Here is a 16,593-nt window from a genome sequence, read left to right as displayed (position 1 = left end):
TTGGCTCTTAGTTTTGTTTGTTTAATAATGATAAAACAAATTCCTTGTCTTGGGGTCGATTTGTTTTCCCCTAGCAGAGTTTATTTAATGTATTGAAAAAACCATTTGTAGGGGTTGGAGAGAGTTCTGAGAGCGGTGCGTGGAGAAAAATAGAGTTTCATTGTATAGTTTTGACAGGGATTCAATAAAAAAAAATACAGCTCTGACTCCTGAGATTCCTGTGGTATAACATTTGACATATGTTGCTTCTCTGTCTCATACGTTCCTTGTTATGTTTACTGTTTCATTTCATAATCATTTCCGTTGAATACTTTTAAGTGATAAAGGCAGAATTCAAATTATTTGCTCTGTCTTGAGGAAGTGTTCATATTTTTGTTTTCTTCTGTTTGAAAAGGATCCATCTTCTATGCCCTTGTCGACTTCTCAGCAGTCTTTCCATTCCATTTATCTCAATTTAAATGTTAAATTTCTTGCCTATCTTGCCTCAGGAGATAATCTGTGTTTTTTATTACATTCCCTGTTCAAGCTGTTCTTTGCCCCATACAGCCCAGAAAACCCCAATCATTCATTAAAACCTCATTTCATATCTCTTTACTAGCCTGTTGTGGCCAGCAACACCCCCCCCTCGTTCAAACTAGTATCGGCCATGATGCTAGAATGAATGGGGACCCTTAGTTAATTTTCAGAAAAAACAAAGATTTCTTTTGAAGTTACAAGCATAAGCTTAGGAAAGGTCTCTTGGACAACTTAAGCCTAAACCTATGTCCATAAAAGCAAATCTTAAGGTCGCATCACAAAAAATTAAAGAAACGCCTTCGTTTCCCCTCTAAAAGCCAATATGCACATCACCTCGGTGTTAGTAAACAACATCACATCGCAAATACACTAGCATCCATAAATCCATAAAGAAAGCTTACAAGTCCGCCGATCTATGATGTTGCGATCGCGCGATCGCATATCGCAGAAATGAGGCAGGGTACGTTGGCAAACATTTGAATCGTTGCGATCTGCGATATTGCGATCTGCGATATGGCAATCTGCGATGTTGCGATCACTACCGTTTGCGATCGCGCGACATGCAAGGATACATTGGCAAGTCTTAAAAGCACCTTAGTACGACTCCTTTGAGCACGCCACCCAAAGAAAATCCACTTACTATAACCTGACTTGGAAATTATGCGCTTTTAATGTTAGTAATGAATTAGTTGTCAGTTATTAAGTGGCATAAAGACGCGTGCCTTAATGCGGATTTGCTTCACGTAAGGTGGCGTATCTGATTTATCTCTTGCATTTAAAACTCTCCCATCACCTTTCTGATCAATCTTTCCATTTTACTCATAATCTGCAGAGAAAAGTGCGAAGGCAAAATCAACCAGAAACGATAAGCGAGATGGGGAAGAAGAACAAAGCTCAGAGCTCAGAGACAAGGGAAAAGACCAAGGAGATGGCGCCCCTCTACACAGATACCGCATGCAATAAAGATGCAGGCATTTCCACATGGGAAGCATGTATAGGCTGTTAGAAAGAGAGAACCCTAGAGTAATCAAGGTAACTGCTGTTGTCACAGATGCACCACGTCCTTCAGAAGCATCCCTGGAAGACCTAGCGTGCTCTTTCCTCCACAGAATAGCAGCAAGGCCGAAGATCCTACCGTATACAGACATGATCAAGTGGATTTTAGATGATGCGGAGTTGCATCATAGGCAGTTCAAATTCAAAGGACATGGGCTCGTGGGATCGTTCGCGCTCAAGACCTGAAACTCATGTATCACCTTCCTGAACCACAAACGACCTACAATGCAGATTTTGTTAGGAAGTTCGCAGCAAAGAATCCGGACCTATCAGACACTACCAAGGAATGGTCAAAAAGGGATGAACCACTAAAAAAAGATAAGAACGGTATGTATAGCACTAGTTCTCTTACCTCTCCGTATTGTTTTGCTGCAGCCATGCTCTGTAGGCTATTTGGTAAACCCGATATCAATAAATTTCCATCTGAATGGCTACCGTCAATTGATGCCGCGACTAACTCCGAGATAGTAGATTGGGCCAAAATCCTTTCTGACACTCTATACACGACAGTTCTCCACTATCGTTCTAAGAGATCCTTCTCCCAAAGGTTCTATCCTCCTTTTTATTTGTCTGCCTATATAATGGACTCTGTCTGTCATGTATCAAAATTCCCTACTATGGGTTGGCAATGACTACCCAGGACCCATTGCCTATTCATGTCTATCATAAAATCTTATGGGATTCCCAGTTCGCCCCCCATTTTTACCAGATTTGTCATGGGCTTATGTTGCCCATACATAGGATAATATCCACCCCGGGGTACTTACCGAGCGCGTTACAGCTGGAGGCAGAATGGAAGCAGAAGGCACAGGCAAACGGAAAGGCAATTCAGACATTGGCTAGACTAAACTGGGAAAGTTACTGGACTTAGTTAAGCCCCATAGCCAATGCATGACAGTAAGGTGCATCATGAACGCGGCCGAGAAAGTAGCGGCAGCTCTTATGGATGCCGTTTTCACAGCCCAGTTAAACACAGAAGTCGGCCAACCGACTCTTCTCAAGCCCATGCTTGAAAGCTGCAATTTCAGAGACCAAATTAAGAAGTAATTTCATTTAGAAAGTTGTTTTTTCTTTTTTCTTTTTTTTTTTTGTTTACTGAATTAGAAAAAGGGCGGTCATTTGAGAACCGTGTCCTAAATTTTGTAATAATACTATTATTAGCATTAGATAGTAGTATTTCAACGCTTCTCATTGCATTGGAGAAGGGTCCAGAAATTTGTCGAAAACTTGTCCCGAACATGAACTTCTGCACCCTCAGAGGAGGTTTTGATGAATGGAAGGATCGAGATTTATTTATGTTTGTGTCTTAATGTCTGCTACTGATGTTGCACTTCTGTACTCTTGGTAGATGTTAGAAGCAAGTAGAGATAGATCGTTATTGCTTGAAGTCTGTGAGTAAGAATTAGTCATAAATGGTACTTTAATCTCTTGATTAATTCCTGTTTGTATTCCTAGAGCGATATACAGCTGATATTGTTTGCATGTTAATGTTTGAACACATGGGTTATCATTTGGCACTTCTGTACGGTGGACTTATTGATTTATGCTTAACATGCTAATGATTTGATTATGCGATGTGCTTTTTCACAACTGTTTTGTTTAACTTCTTAGGCAGAACATTCATCTTAAACGGTTTATATTCTTATAATGGCTGAATAATCTTTATTACCATTATTGTATGAAATATTTCTAGATTGCATAATAGAAGAAATATATATCCCAGGTTAGTGTAGATCTTGTGTGTGTTATTTCCATTAGATTAAAGTAGCTTAGAGTCACTTTGCAAGTTAGATTTAATTATTTGTAGAATGCCTTCAGAACTAACATAATCAAACTTTACACACACACACACATCCCATGCATCAGGAAGCTGGTCCAGTTATCCCCAGTTGGACCCCCGCTCCAAAACGGGTAAGGAGCCGCCAACCAGGTTCCGGACTGGGTGGGTATCCCCTTTGTTGTTGACTCGATTTCTGGGCCCTCAACATAGCCTAAAATCAGTATTCCTTATCGGTCATCTCAACCCCTTTGATTATATTTTTTCCGAGATAAACCGGAGAGAGCCCTCTCCTATCCTCATAGGGCTAGCTACGAGGCTAAGCTTGGTTTGATGTTGCCTAGAGTTTGCCTTCCTCAACCTGAGGCAGATTTGAGCGCTAACAGGTTGGAAAGTGCAACACCGATTTGGTTGTAGGTGAAAACTCAAGAGGACATGAATAAAAGTGGTAAGGTTTTATCCTCTTGGAATTATTTTTTTTTGCAATAAGATGAGAATTTTATCTATTAGCATACATGCAAAAAGCTATAATGGATTGGAAAAACATTAGGAAGCTAAGGGTAAAAATGTGCAAAGCTATACTCAAGAATTTAGGAAAAGATCTTTGATTTTGGGTATAGATTTATCCTCTCGAGAAACTCTACTCAAATAGATTCGAGGTTTACATAGTTATTTGAGAAACATAACTCTCATGTTTAACCCTACAAAACTAGATGAAGTTTGTGTACAGGAAACTCATTTAGAAGCAAGGGGAAAGAATGTTCCCCAATATGGAAGCAAAAATCCGTTCAAGAGTGGAGACAAAGGAAAGGGGAAAGTCAAAGAAAAAGGGGAGAAGAATGCTTCAGTCAAGAACGAGGGAGAAAAAACTCACATGTAAACATTTGTTCAAAAGAAGGTCATGATGAAGATCATCGTTGGAAACTTCATCCTGAAATGAGACCTTGAAAGTTTAACAACAAAGGGAAACAAAAGACTTCTACAACTACAAACATGATTTAGGATCCAATTCCAGGGATGAAACAAAGGTCACAACCATGGGATTTAAAGGTAAGGAATTTATTGCAAGTACTAGTTTTTCCAGTAACCTCAATGAAACTCAACACGAAAATGAAAGAATAGAGTTTGTCCACATTAATTCATTTGAAAACATACCAAGATAGATATGTTGTTTGATTGTGGATCACAAGCAAATCTTATTTCATAAGACATTATTAAGAAATTAAACTTGGAAACCATTCCTCATCCAAAACCTTATCCTTTAGGTTGGATATGTGACAATGCAAAATTGCATGTGACAAAAAGATGTGAACTAGAATTTTCCATCATTGCAAACTTATAGATGAGGTAGAGCTTGATATAATTCCACTTGACATTTTTGGCATTGTTTTGGGAAGCCCATATCTATATGACAGGAGAACCATATTTCATCGCCATGAGAAAAAATATCACCTTTTTACAAATTTAATTGAGTACTTTGTTAGAGAACATAGAAAGAAGTTGAATTTATCACTTGTGAATGTTGGACAAATGCAGAGGATTTTTAATGTTAGTAAGAATTTTGTAGTCTTGATGATCAAACCCAAAGAAATTTTGAAAATGAAGCCTTCCAAGGATATGATGCAAGTTAAAATCTGATTTGATTGTGGTTGTTAACACCTATGATAAGATGTTTCAGGAACCTGAAGGATTTCCTCCTAAAAGAGGAATCCAACATGAGATCCAATTGCAGCAAGATTTTCCTCTTCCAAACATTGGCATGTACAGGATACAGTTATGGAGAATGCAGAAATCAAGAAAAAAATCCAAGAGTTACTTGATGAAGGGGTCATCAGACCAAGCACATAGCCATGTGGGTCACCAATTGTTTTAGTACCAAATAAATATGGTACATGGCGTATGTCTGTGGTATTCAAATCCTTGAACAAGATCACAGTAAAGAATCGTTACCCTCTTCCTCAAATTAATGATTTACTTGATCAGTTGAAAGATGTTGTTTATTTCACTAAGTTGGACTTGAGAAATGGCTATCATCATATTAGGATTTTTGAAGGAGACATATGGAACACAACTTTCAAAACAAAGCAAGGTTTGTTTGAATGGTTGGTTATGCCATTTGGGCTTTGTAATTCTCTTGCAACATTCATGAGAGTTATGAATTATGTCCTAAGACTTTTTCTTGTAGACTTTGTGATAGTCTACTTAGATGACATATTGATTTGTGGCAAGACTCATGAAGAGCATGTCAAGCATGTTAGCTAAGTCTTAGATGTCTTAAATAAATAAATTTTGTTTTTAAAGATGTCTAAATGTGAATTGGGAGAAACCTCGTTAGTGTATTTGGGACATATTGTTGGATTGGGTGAATTGAAGATAGATCTATCAAAGGACAGAGTCATTGTGGATTGGCCTAAATCCAATAATGTAACAGAAGTTAGGAGATTTTTGGGAGAAACCCATTATTCGAGAAAGTGCATTTCCAACTTCTCATCAATTGCAACTCCATTACATGCCTTGACAAGTGTGAAACAATTTTTTCAGTGTGGAGGCAAGCAACAGAAAGCCTTCAATGCATTGAAAGAGAGAATCAATACAACACCAATACTTGCACTCCCTGATTTAAGACATCCATTTGAGATACATACCAATGCAACTGACTATGCCATGGGAGCAGTCTTGATGCAACATGGTAAGCCCATTTGTTAGCATTCTGAAACTTTTAATGGTGTAGTAGTTAACCAATCTAGATATGACAAAGAATTGTACGCATTGGTGCAAAGTGTGAAAAAATGGGAACACTATTTGATGGGAAAAGAAACTATAATTCACATTGATCATCAACCATTGCAATACTTGCAATAACACACCAAGCTACAACAAGCGAGTCATTTGATATGGATGGGTTACCTGCAACAATTCCATTTGATAATAATGTATAAAAAAGTATCTATAACAAAGTTGTTGATATGGTATCTACAACGATTGTTAGTCCATCAATTATTATTAAGCATAATTCTATCATGCATGACATTTGTATTGAAGAGTATGCTTTAGATGACTATTTTAAAGATGTATATGCAACTTTGTGTCAAGGAAACTAAGTAGAGGAATTAGATTATTATGTTCATGATAAATTGTTGTATCATCTTGGCAAGTTATGCATTCCATAGGGTGAAAGAATCAACATGATAAGGGAAGCACATACTTCTCTTATTGTTGGCCATTTTGGTGTAGGAAAGAGAGTGACACAATTACCAAGGTATTTTTTATTGCCTTGTATGAATGAAAGTGTGTTGCAACATGTAGAGGATGTTATTTATGTGCTACTAGTAAAACTAGCAATAGAAAGTTAGGATTGTATACGACACTTCCAGTTCCTTTGCGTCCTTGGGAAAGTGTTTCTATGGAATTTTTAGGAGGGTTACCTATGTTAAAAAAAAATCATGATTATCTTTATGTTGTGGTGGATTGTTTCTGCAAGTTGTGTATTTTGATGCCTTGTAAGAAGTAGGTTACAAGTGAACACACTGCACAAATGTTCTTTAAAAATGTATGGGTGCATTGTGGGTTGGCCAAATCTATTATTTTTTATCAAGATTCTCGATTTGTTGGGAAATTTTGGTCAAGCTTATGGGGACACATGGACACCAAGTTGAAAAAGATCACATCATTCCATCTACAAACCGATGTTCAGACAAAAGTGGTGAACAAAACAGTATTACATCTTCTTTGTGGTTATTGAAACAAACATCCTAATCTTTGGGATGAACACTTACACTACATTCAAAATGCTTACAAACGGGCAAAGAATTCATCGACTCAAACATCTCCATTTGAGGCATACTTGGGATACTTACGAAAATAACCTTTAGATTTTAGGTTTGGGAAATATGTTGCTATTAGTGGAGATAATGAAGATTCATTGAACAAGTTCAATTGGTGCATCAAATGGTTCAAGAACACTTGGAAAGGAGTCAAGCCAAGTACAGGAAAAGGCATGATAAGCATCGTGTTGACCACAATTTTCATGTTGGAGATGAAGTTTTACTTTACATGAGCAAGGAGAGACTTCAAGGAGAAGGTAAAAAATTGAAACCAATAGTATCGACCTTTTAAGTTTTAGAAAAGATTGGTAATAATGCCTTCTAGTTGGATTTGCCTCCATATATGCAAATGTATTTAGTTGTTAATGTTGAGAATTTTAGATTATATGGGCCTCTTTTAATTGAGGATCAAGGAGATAATGTTCATATTCCTTTAATAAAATATTTCTCTCCCAAATTCCCTGAATAATTGCAGCAGGATATTATCCTTGACAGAAAAAAATGAACTTCAAGAAGAGGGAACATGGAATACCTTTGTGTGGGGCTCAATGGTACAAATCCAAGCAAAGCCAGATGGATTGAGATTGGAAGTGTGAGGTAACTATGCCCTCATATTTTTGTTGACTGAAGATAGTCTTTTGGATGTCCAAAACATTCTAGTGTGGATGAGTGATCCAAAGGATTAGTAAACTACTCAAAATTGAAACAAGTGTTGAAAAATGCTCGAAACTAGTGCCAAAGCGTAGACCTTACCGACCTGAATCCAAAGCAACTTGAATCACTCAAAATCGATATCGTATGCTCCCAATATCGCATTCTGATCTCTTTCCTAAACAAGTAAAATTTTTGCAAGTTGGATGCAGGACTACTAACTGGGCAGTTCATACAATGAATCAACAGGTTGACTATATAGGTTCACTGGTATTCTCGGACCAATGGGAGGCTACCAAGTGGCCTCATGTGATTAATTTGATTTGGTAAGTTTTGATTGGTGGCTAGAGTTTTTAAGTGGACCAATGGTGGGATGCCACGTGGCACCCCGACACAGCATAAAATTTTGGTATGGGTTGGCCGAAGGCCCGACTGGGTTCAAACAGTGGGATCTGTGAACAAGAAATGTGACGCTCTACTGCATCTTGAATGATGTTACTTAATAAACCATAGCATCGAAATCCTATTTAAAATTTAAGCAGGTTTGAACTTCGGGTGGGGGTCGGGGCAAAGCCCCTCGCCCTTGGTCACTACACTACCCATGAGCCCATGGGCAGAGCAACCAAGCGCTCGGGGCTTGGCCCTTACCCACGGTCTAAACCTTGAACCGTACTGCCGAAGGCAGAGCAACACAGAGCTTAGTGGAATGGATGTGGATAATATGGGGGCCAACCCCAAGCTATATGCACCATGGAACTGAATGCTGACGGACTAGGGGGCTAGGCTGACGGGGTTGGGCTTTAGCCCCAAGCCTGAGGCTCATTGTCCTATGTGGCCCAAATTTTTCGCCAATAAGCCTTTTTACACATTTAAAAGAAATAACAAATTGCACCTAAACCGACGAGAATCTCACTGATGTTGGGCGAAATTGGCACTTGACAGGCATTGGAATGGAAGAATTGATAGAACAATTAGTAGAGAAGTCTAATTTGTAGAGGAGAGTGAGTAAAGAAGCCTAGTTTGTAGAGGGTTAGCAGAAAAAATTCTCTAGAACATAACTTCTTCAGTTTTTGGCCAAATTGAGCCCAACAAGAGCCCAAGCGGGGTCTCCTTTTACTATTATGGAGCCATTGGAGACATAATTCTTACACTATGAGCATTGTAAATCTATATAAATACATGTTTGAGCACGTAATGAAAGAGGCCCAACATTGGAAATTGGACCAGGTGATATAGCCGAGAAGAGGGCTGAACTACTTTATCATTTTGTAAAAATATAAAAATATAACACAATACTCTTAGCCTCATAGATAAATTTAAAAGGTACAAATTTTCAATCAAAAATCATATCGAAAATGTGGTGCCAAAAACTCATGTAAATAATTGTGAAAAATAATATTAATTTATTTTATTTATATATAAAAACAATACTTTCAAATTAATTAATTCCATTGATCAAATTAATACATATTTTTTTATATGACTCTAAATCTATATATTAAACTTAATCATTAATGATGCGACATCTTCCTAACATTTACATGTTAAAAACGATTAGATGTTTAACTAAGATTTAAATGTTAAACTTGATCTTAAATTCATATTAAACGTAACGATTAGATATTTACCTAAGATATACATGTTAAACTTGATCTGAAATTCATATGAAGAGTAGATCAAATTCATATGAAACGTCAATTCCCAGTTATGATATGTGAAAATACTATTGGAGGAGCAGAGGCAAGCAGCACCATTGTTGTTGTTTACTTGAGAAGACAAACGTGAGTCTGTCTGTCAAAACGAGCAATCAAATTTGTATAGTAATACTCCGCTGCGTTCAGCGCGGGCTTGTATCAAAGTATGGGAAAAGTTTATGGGATACACCGGTAATATAACTAGATCCAAGTTTCACGTGGAGAGAGTTCTGAGCAATGTAGATAAAATTAGTACATAGACCAATGCAATCGGATAAACTCGTTAATAATTAATAATGGAGGAAATTTTTAAAACATATATTTTAAATAATGAATATTCAAACTATAAATTTAAACAAATATAGAAAATAGTAAAATATTTTTATCTTTTTATTATATAATTATTTTAGAAATAAAAATTAGTTATATATATTATTTTTTATTAAATTTTTTTGTTAAATTCATAAATGACTTTTAACCAATATTATAGAATTTTATTTAATATTAATAAAAATAGTAAAAAATATTAATAGTAAATTAAAATGATTATCAAATTATTAAGTACAGAAAACAAATTCATTTGAATATTTATATTTTTTTAAGGAATATATTAATTTTGCTCTTAAGAACAATTATGTTTTAAAATATATTTATTTATATTTTATATACAAAATGTAAAATTTTTTAAGATGTATTTTTCAATAAAAATATTATCATTACAATAAGACTTGTAGTTGAATAGGTTTGGATTCTCCATCACAACAATACAAAATTACAATTAACAAAATATCTCATTCTACCAATCAGTAAACCCTAAATTCACTGATTCTAAACCTTAATTCTAAAATAAATTTAATATTTTTAATTTAATTTATTATATTTAAACTAAACAATAATTACTAGCTACTATATAACATTTATTTATTTATAAACAAAAAAATATATTATTTAAAAAATAATTTAAATAAATTTATATAAATAATCAATTATATATTAATTAACACATAAATTATATTCAATCATATATATAATTATTAAAATATTAACTCTATTAAGACAATTATAAATATTTTCCGACCACTTATAGCTATTTTATTTATTAAAATAATGTAACTAATGTACAACTTTTTCTAAAAAAGTACGCACTTTTTCACATACATGAATTTTCAAACATTACATCATTAGAGATATTACTATGTTTACTGTTCGTTATTACATCTTCCCTTAATTTGCATCTCAATACAACTAATCTTTTGACTTAAGTCTAACATTAAAATTTCCACAAATTATTTATTATAAAACTTTTATACAGTCTTATGCTTATCTAATATTTAAAGTAGCATATACATTAACTTATTCTACCCTTATATAAATACTTATAACTATTAGAATATTAAAATCATAAGCTTATAAATCTTATGTATTATTTAAAATAATGTAACTAATGGTACAACTTTTTCTAAAAAAATGTAGGCGCACGTTTTCACAGTGACATGACGGATTTTCAAACCGCATTACATCATTAGAGATATGTTACTTGATGTTTTACTGTTCGTTCGCAAGGCTTCCACACGTTCCCTCAATTTGCATCTCAATACAACAAACTTCGATCTTTGACTTTTTAAGTCTCCAACAGTTCTCAAAATTTCCACAAGATTATTGATTATTGAAACTTTAAGGTATCAGTCGCTTTCCATGCTCGTCTCATCTAATATTTAAAGTTAGCATCGAGATACATTAACAGGGAGTGAGGATTCTACATCTTGAAGTTATAAATACGAGTTAGCAATAAGTTAACTTGAAGAGATATTAAAATCCGTTTAAGCTTATTAAATCTGTATGTATTATTTTTAATTGAGCTATTTTATAAATATATGTATTTATAGGTTGTAATTTGTTGTTGGAGAATTTTTTTTTTTTATGTAAAAGAAAGATAGGGTTTCTAGTGGTTTGCTTAATTTTATGAATGGAAAATAGAGTGTAGCTATCTGTTTGAAGTTATAAAGGTTATATAAATGTGTATAAATTAACAATAATTAAATGACTTTATTTTTTCACTAATCAGTTATATAGTTATAAAAGAAATATGAAATATTTATTTCAAAATAAAGCTCATTCAAAATTTAATATAATTAGGAGAAAATCATTTAACATTTTATTTTGAAAATTTTTCCAAAAAAATGCTTGGTGTCTTGTATAGCAATTCTTTATCTTTCTTCTTACATTATTTGTACAAAATAAGACATGTCTACTCATGCAAAACTTCTAATTATGTATTCACTAATATATTTATTATTCATCCATCCACATGTCTCTTGCATAAATAATTCTAATTTCTAAAAATGTATATTATTGTTTCCTCTCTCAACAATTGTGCCAATTTTCAATGTTTCCTATTATTTTTTCTAACTTTCTTGATTTTTTCATGTATTATTTCATTTTTAAAAAATGTAAAATTGTATATCAAATTTATACTAATACATATTGTTAATGTGTAACTTTCATTTTAAATTCCACATAAAAATAAAATTTATTTTTACCCTAATACATACTCTTACTCTTATAAAATACATGTAATTAACCTCACATTAATATTACATTAAAAATTTAAGTATTCATAATATAATTTTGAATTACATTCACATAAAAGATACCTTTCTTAAAATATTTCCCATAGATTATACAAATTATCCTCAAGTGACTTCATAGCACATTCATCGACCATTAGAGGGTGGACATATTTGGAGTTTAAGCCTTTGTGATTTATTTATGTATATGTGCTCCAATTTTTCATTTTAATAAAATCTTCAGCCTTTTACAAATTAACAATTTGTCACTTTTCTCTTTGTATATTAAGATTGCCATCATTTGGATAAGGGCATTATAATGGCCCTCGGTGGATATTCAATTTAATTAAATATAAGTTTTTTAGCTTAATAAAATGTGAGAGTTTAGGATGATTTATATTTTGTTATTGCTCTACGCACAGGGGAAATGTTTTGCATAAATGATTAAGAGAACTTATAGTTTAAAGAATGTAACAAGTGTTTAGTTATAAACATTTATGTAAAGAGAACTTAACGAGAAAGAATGGGCACTCACCTTTTTTCATATTTTAAGTTAAGAAAACAAAATATATCACACAGAAAAAATATATATGAATAATGTTTGGGGAATTTATTATTATTATTATAATGATTAAAGTATAAAAAATTAATAATGTATATATATTTTTTTCAATTGTGGTTTAGGTAGATCTATTTAAAGGGATTTATCCGCGGGCTTATTTGATCAGGCCTAACTTGAAAGGTGTCTCGGAAATTTGACCACATAACTTTCCAGTTGGCAAGTTACTTAACAATGAGAATTCTACTATTAAACTATCACTTAAACTATGATGTATATATATATTTAATATAATATAAATTAATTTTAAAAGTAAATAAATATATTAATATAAAATCAATTATATTTATTTTATTTTATTTATTTAATTATTTATTAAAAAATTAATAATAATTATGATAATGTATGAAAGATAAAAATTAATAATGTAGATTTTATAAATTTCAAATAAAATATAAAAATATAACACAATACTCTTAGCCTCATAGATAAATTTAAAAGATATAAATTTACAATCATAAATCATATCTAAAAAGTGGTACTAAAAAGTCAGGTAAATAATTGTGAAAAGTAATATTAATTTATTTTATTTATATATAAAAACAATATTTTCAAATTAATTAATTTCATCTTCCTATAAATAAATTGATCAACTTAATATATATTCTTTTTATATGATAAAAATCTATATATTAAACTTATATATTAAACTTAATCATTAATGATTTGACATCTTCCTAACATTTACATGTTAAACTTAATCTCTTGAACGATTAGACGTTTAACGAAGATTTAAATGTTAAACTTGATCTGAAATTCAGATGAAACGTGAATTGCCAGTTATGACATGTGAAAATACTATTATAGAGATTTGACGGTAAGAATTAGGATTGGAAAGCCAATGGTCAGAAGTTCACAATATTCCGTATTTTGTGTGGAGTTTTCCTTCACCATTTGTATCAGTGAAAGAGCGGTACTGCAGTGTCGGTTGGTAGGGTTCACCATTTTCTTTGAAGTTCAGTAAAGACTTCAGAAAACCGCTGCTTGAATGTTTCCAATATCTCATAAAAATATTCACGGTTCCCCACGCGAACATAAAAATATGTCGTCGACGGTGGTTTTTTAGTTGTCAAACATCACTGTTCGACTTCCAAGTCTGTGCTGTGTTTAAAAGATTCGCAGCTGACGTTTGCCATCTCCCTCCAGTCAATGCACGTCCCTACATTCCTTAAGCCATCATAAAAACATGCGCAAGGAAATTCATACTGCAATTTACCAAGTGTGATGAAATGATAGTAACGACAAAACGGTGGAAGCTATAAGAAGGCCTCGGCATTTGAAAGAGTGGCTCAGAGCAGAAGCAACCAGCACCAGTGTTCTTAGCGTTGGTGTTTCTTTGAGAAGACAAACGTGAGTCGTGGCTGTCAAAATGAGGAATCAAATTAGTATTTTGAGCTGCATGCTGTTGATTGGAATACTCAGTTGCGTTCATGGCGGCGCGCCAAAGCCATTTGAATCAAAATATGGAGAGAAGTTTATGGGACGGAAGATAGTGGAGGCACCGGGCAATATAACTAGATCCACGTTTCCTGGGGAGAAAGATCAGAGGAACGGAGCGAAAATAGTTCAACACTAAGTAAATCGCTCACTGCGACATTACGTTCCGTTTTGTTAATCTCTCTGTTGTTTTTTTAATTATTTGATGTTGGAGGCTGAATTGACACGAGAATGCTTCATATGTGTATTCAAACAGAAGCAGAAGCATTATTAACAGTACAAGAGAAGAAGAGGAGCTGACCGTGTTGTCATGTGCAACGGGTAATCCCATCGACGACTGTTGGCGGTGCGACCCCAATTGGGAGCGCAACAGAAAACGGCTGGCAGATTGCGGCATTGGATTTGGCAAGGATGCCATCGGAGGCAAGAACGGCAAGTTTTATGTCGTTACGGATGCCGGTGATGATGCCGTGAATCCATCCCATGGCACACTGCGTCATGCCGTGATTCAGACGGAGCCGCTGTGGATCATCTTCCAGAATGACATGCTCATCCAGCTCAAGGAAGAGCTGGTTATTAACAGCTTCAAAACAATCGATGGACGAGGCGCCAACGTTCACATTGGTAAGGGGCCATGTATCACCATAAAAGATGTGACAAACATCATCATTCATGGCATCCACATTCATGAGTGTAAGCGTCTACGAAACGCTATGGTAAACACCTTTCCTCCTGAATAGAAAAATAAATCATGGCGATGGGATTTCCATCTCGACAGCGAGGCACATATGGGTGGACCATTGCTCTATGTCTAACTGCGAAGATGGCCTCATTGACGCAGTCAAGTCATCCACCTATATCACCATTTCCAACAATTACTTCACTCGCCACAACAAGGTAAGCGACCTCACATACTCATTCCTTCATTAATTGCAATTCACTCTATTTTGTTCCTTCTCTTCTACCTTGACAATGGCCTGCTTCTCTCCAATGGTAGGTGATGTTATTGGGTCACAGTGACGACCACCATCATGACAAAGTTATGCAGGCAACGGTTGCACTCAACCATTTTGGCAAAGGTCTCGTGCAACGAATGCCAAGGTGAGTAATTATTTGCTATTTCATTCATTTCCCGTCTTGTTTTGCATTTTGTTGTGAAGGAAAAGTATGAAATAGTTATTATATTATTTAGAGATTAAATGATGAATTAAATGGATGTAGGTGCCGATTTGGATACTTCCATGTGTTTAACAACGATTACACTGAGTGGGGAATGTATGCCATCGGTGGAAGTTCAAACCCCACCATTTTGAGTCAGGGCAATAGATTCATGGCATCTGCAAATCCCTTGGCTAAACAAGTAACCAAGAGGCAAAACGCCACAGAAAGTGAATGGAAAAAGTGGAACTGGATATCAGAAGATGATATGCTACTAAATGGTGCATATTTCACGCCGTCAGGATCTCAGGTGCTTTCGACCTATGCAACCGCATACAGTGGCAGACCAAAGAGCTCAGCCGTTGTGGAAGAGATCACCAGGAACGCAGGCGTGCTCTCGTGCAAGAAAGGAACTCGCTGCTAACTGCAACTTCTTACCCACAATTATGACACCTGAACTTGAGTAGCCGCAAACATTGCTTTTACTTTTGTAAACTGTGTCTTCTTCAATGTCGCCCTTCTTATCCTTCACATTATCTTTTATAATAATAAGTTATCCGGCATATTGATATTGATCTGCAATTTATTACTTTGTCAATTTCGCAAGTATAAAAGATTCATGTTTATATGAAAATGTAAATTTTAAAAATAATCATTTTAAACTTTGTCCGCAATGAAGGACTTAATCAGAAGAATTATGTGCCAAAGTGTCTTGAGTCTTTGGTTAATTTTTTTTTCCTAAAAATTTTGCAGCAATAGTATTTGAATTATGGTTAATTATGGTTTTGATGGTGGAAATAGATTTAGCCCCATCAAAACCTTTGGAACACCCAAAACTTTGAAATTTGACAGCTGTAAAAAAATCAAATTCTATTATTAATATATATTTGAAAATATTATCTATTCAAGATTTTAATATAATAATACTCATCACTCTTATCTTTTTTATAATATAATAATAATATATAATAATAATAATTTAATAATAATTTGATTTTATCTATTCAAATTTATATCTTAAAAATATGTACGATTAAATAGGAATTATATATATATATATATATATATATATATATATAACAAATAGTTCATTTTCCAACCAGCTTTAAATCATATTAGCATGTTCACACCATCATATTCAAATTGATGGATAATGCTCTATCCACAATATAGGTGTGTAACTTACCTCATTTTCATTACATATCCATGTGGTTCTTCATATCTACTTGAGGTCATTAATAGATTTGTAGAAGTAGGCTACCTTAATAGTACAATTCATATATATACAATGTCA

General features: G+C 34.1%; 1 pseudogene; it reads left to right on the top strand.

The window, feature by feature from the left end:
- Nucleotides 1-14,073: 14,073 nt before the first annotated feature.
- On the top strand, nucleotides 14,074-15,756 carry LOC149159538 (putative pectate lyase 18; annotated as a pseudogene).
- Nucleotides 15,757-16,593: the final 837 nt, after the last annotated feature.

Source organism: Pinus tabuliformis, chromosome 5_2, assembly GCF_031772625.1.
Source record: "Pinus tabuliformis cultivar Carrire ecotype Pingquan chromosome 5_2, CPIR1, whole genome shotgun sequence".
Taxonomy (NCBI): domain Eukaryota; kingdom Viridiplantae; phylum Streptophyta; class Pinopsida; order Pinales; family Pinaceae; genus Pinus; species Pinus tabuliformis.
This window is presented reverse-complemented; position numbering and strand designations above follow the sequence as displayed.